Source organism: Myotis lucifugus, unplaced genomic scaffold (genome assembly GCF_000147115.1).
Source record: "Myotis lucifugus unplaced genomic scaffold, Myoluc2.0 scaffold_189, whole genome shotgun sequence".
In the NCBI taxonomy this organism is placed as follows: domain Eukaryota; kingdom Metazoa; phylum Chordata; class Mammalia; order Chiroptera; family Vespertilionidae; genus Myotis; species Myotis lucifugus.
Genome location: NW_005871237.1, coordinates 1,479,348 through 1,483,179, shown reverse-complemented (window position 1 = coordinate 1,483,179; position 3,832 = coordinate 1,479,348). Strand labels below are relative to the sequence as shown.

At 40.0% G+C, this 3,832-nt stretch overlaps 1 protein-coding gene across 1 annotated transcript in view; it reads right to left on the bottom strand.

The window, feature by feature from the left end:
* LEMD3 (LEM domain containing 3) overlaps positions 1-3,832 on the bottom strand; it is an 81,365-nt gene that overhangs the window by 66,844 nt on the left and 10,689 nt on the right. The gene's annotated exons all lie outside the window — the stretch shown is intronic.

Sequence of the window (3,832 nt, the reverse complement as noted above, 5' to 3'; positions counted from 1 at the left end):
AATAACCCCTGATAAAAGAACTGAGATAATTTTTACAATTCAAAAAGCACAATGAATAAAAGTATCGCTCCCCCCCCCCACAACCAAAAAAAGTATCCCAAAGTGAGGTACTAAAATCCTTAAAAATTGTTTTACACCAATAAGTTTTCTGTTTTAATATTTCTCAACAGAAGCTGACTCTTCCCTTATCTCCCAGGACAGTCATGTGCCAGAATCAAAAGGCCATTTCTTCCTCCGACATGTCTAATTTGAAGAGCTGTACAAAGCAGTTTATAATAGAAAATGGTGAAAAGAATAAAAGAAAATATTCCCAATAAGAAATATGAGGCCCAGCCAGTGTCGCTCAGTGGTTGGGCATCAACCCATAAACCGAGAGGTCCCAGGTTCGATTTCTGGTCAGGGCACATGCCCCGATTGTGGGTTCAATCCCCAGGAGGGGGCGTGCAGGAAGCAGCAGATCTATGTTTCTCCCTCATGGATGTTTTCATCTCTCTATCCTTCTCCCTTCCTCTCTCTCTAAAATATCAGGATATCACTTCTACTTTAAGCTAAGAAGTCCTACATTTCTTAAAATAAAGAGTAATTATATCATTAGTCACTGCAATGAATTGAAAATAGCTGAGCAATGGCAGAACTAAATCTCACCTAGCTACACTAGATGGCCATGCTTTAAAATAGTATAGTGAACATGACAAGATTTTAGGGTTATATTTAGTATTAAGTCCCTGCTCTGCTACAAGGATTTTGACCTTAGACAAATTAACCTTAGACAGGAATTTTATACTGATTATATGTTGAAAAATAATAAACTATATATACAGGATTAAATAAAATATATTAATAAAATTAATTTCACCTGTTTCTTTTTACATTGTAATGAGGCCAACAGAAAAATTAAAATTATGTATGTGGCTTGTATTATATTTCTATTAACTCTGGTCTAAACAAATCACATATTTGATTCTTTCAATGCAAAATGTGATGAAAATTTTCATTATGTGCCTCATATGAACTGTTTAAACTAAAGAGCCCTAATGCACTTTAAATTCTTTATATTCCATGATGTTTAATATCCTGTTTATCAAATCCATTTTATTATTTTACTAGAGGCCTGATGCACTAAATTCATGTACTAGGTGTGTGTGTGGGGGGGGGGGGGGGGGCCCTCAGCCCAGTCTGTGCTCTCTCGCAGTCCAGGAGCCCTTGGGGGATGTCTGACTGCCGGGGAGCGGGCCTAAGCTGGCAGTCAGACATCCTTAGCACTGCCTCGGAGGCAGGAGGCAGGAGAGGCTCCCACTGCCGCTGTGGGAGTGCACTGACCACCAGGGGGCAGCTCCTACATTGAGCGTCTGCCCCCTGGTGGTCAGGCGGGGGTCATAGAGACTAGTCGACCGGTCGACTGTCTGTCCCCTGGTGGTCAGTGCACGTCATAGCGAGCGGTTGAGCATCCTTAGCATATCATTAGCATATTATGCTTTGATGGGTTGAATGGCTGACTGGATGACCAGACACTTAGCATATTAGGCTTTTATTATATAGGATAACCCTAATCTCTTGATTACCCCCATTCAATTTATTGCCCATTCATAGGGACACACCTCATCTTCCCACTTTAGCAATAATAGTCCTCTTATTATCTTACAAACTAACTAAAGAACAGCATGTGACAGGCCATCATTCTCTACCAGCTATATGCACTATCTGTTCTTCAGATAATGTTAACACAAGCTTACTCTAAGACCCATCCACATTCCTAAGAATATTTCTTAGGAAGTATTTTTCTGTCTCAAATTCACTACTATCATTTTGGACTAAAGCAACGTATCCCATCCCTATCAGCAAATCTACCTTTCAGTGGCCAATGAGGCTAAAATCTAGTTTTAAATTGTGCTTCATAACCTATTAAATAAATATAACTGAAAAAATAAGAATATTATTTTTCAGTGCCTAGAGGTAAGGCACCAACTGTAAAAAGATAGTTCCTTTTATCTGTTTGGACAGCTTGAGAAAGGTGTAAAAATACTGATAAGGACTATAAATTTAACCCACTCTACTATCACTTATTAACATTACTGACAGGACATGTCATAGTGCTGAACATGTGTTGCTTAAATGAGACACTGTAGCTGGGAAATTCTAACTTACAGTATTAAAAATATACAGTTATATATCCCTTCAAATGTCTCTAAGGCAGCAGTTCTCAACCTTCTGGCCCTTTAAATACAGTTCCTCATGTTGTGACCCAACCATAAAATTATTTTCATTGCTACTTCATAACTGGAATTTTGCTACTGTTATGACTCATAATGTAAATATCTGATATGCAGGATGGTCTTAGGCGACCCCTGTGAAAGGGTCGTTCGACCGCCAAAGGGGTCGCAACCCACAGATTGAGAACCGCTCCTCTAAGGCATTTCCCTTAGTCTCCTAAAAAAGTCATTGGCTGGAAGTAACCTGATTTTACTATCCCCTCATTTGACAGATGCAAAAACCAAGGCCCAGAGGTTATAAAGTGACTTACCTGCCCGAATAAAGTTAACGAGTGAGAAAAGATGCATAAGAAAATCTTTCAAGTGCTGGCTCTAAAACTTAGAAACCACCAGGCCGGCATGTTCAGTGGTTGAGTGTCGACCTATGAACCTGGAGGTCACATTTCGATTCCCGTGACATTTTCATTTTTTGCAAATTCATTCTACATGTCTTTCCCTTCTTTACTTTTTAAATTACTTATAAAAACGTGCAAGAAATGAAACTATTTCTTTTGTGTAGAGTACACATTTGGTAAATTTTACCATAGGGCATACCCAACAATGTGGGGGGGGGGGGGGAGGAGGCAGTGTGTCTGGGAGAAGTGTCACTCCTATCATTCTAGAAAGTATATACTCATTTCCTGGTATTACTTGGTACATGATAGGTGCTTAATAAATAATTTATGAGTGAGTGAATAAAGGAATGGAAGGAACTACATAAATATTTCCTTAAAGTGAGCTAAATCAAACAAGTAAGCATTTGTGATACTGTGGAAGGTACCATTAAAAACCTAGAAAGTCATCAATAAGGCTAACCATGGTTCCAAGCCATAGCCCAGGGAGTAGAAGAAACAGATACTCTAAAATGTCCCCCCTTCGAGTGAGCACCAGAGCCCCACTGAAGCAAGTCTCCCCCCGGAAGGGTGTCTCCAGCACAGAAGTTCTCCCACTGCAGACACAGCTGATTCTCACAGCCAATTGGCCTGGAGGTCAATTCCTCCCAGTGATACCTAAACAATCAAGGCTTAACTACAACAAGACTGTGCACAAAGCCCACAAGGGGGTGCACCAAGAGTGTCCACCTCAGGTAATTGGGGAGGCTGAGCCACTGGGCCCTATAGGACACCTAGCACAGAAAGCCACTCTATCAACACAGGGAAACATAAAAAATGCAGAGACAAAGAAACAGGACACAAATGACAGAAATGGAAGAAAGCAAACTACTGGATATAGAGTTCAAAACCACACTTTTAAGGTTTTTCAAGAACTTTCTAGAAACCGCCGATAAATGTAGTAAGACCCTCAAAAAGTCTGGTGAAACAGCTGATTAATGTAGTGAGACCCTCAAGAAATCTAGTGAGACCCTCGAGGTTATGAAAAAGGACCAACTAGAAATTAAGCATACACTGACTGAAATAAGGGATATTATGCAGAGTTCCAACAGCAGACTAGAGGATCACAAGAATTAAGTCAAAGATTTGAAATACGAAGAAGCAAAAAACACGCAACCGGAACAGCAAAATGAAAAAGAATCCAAAAATACAAAGATAGTGTAAGGAGCTCTGGGACAGCTTCAAGCGTAC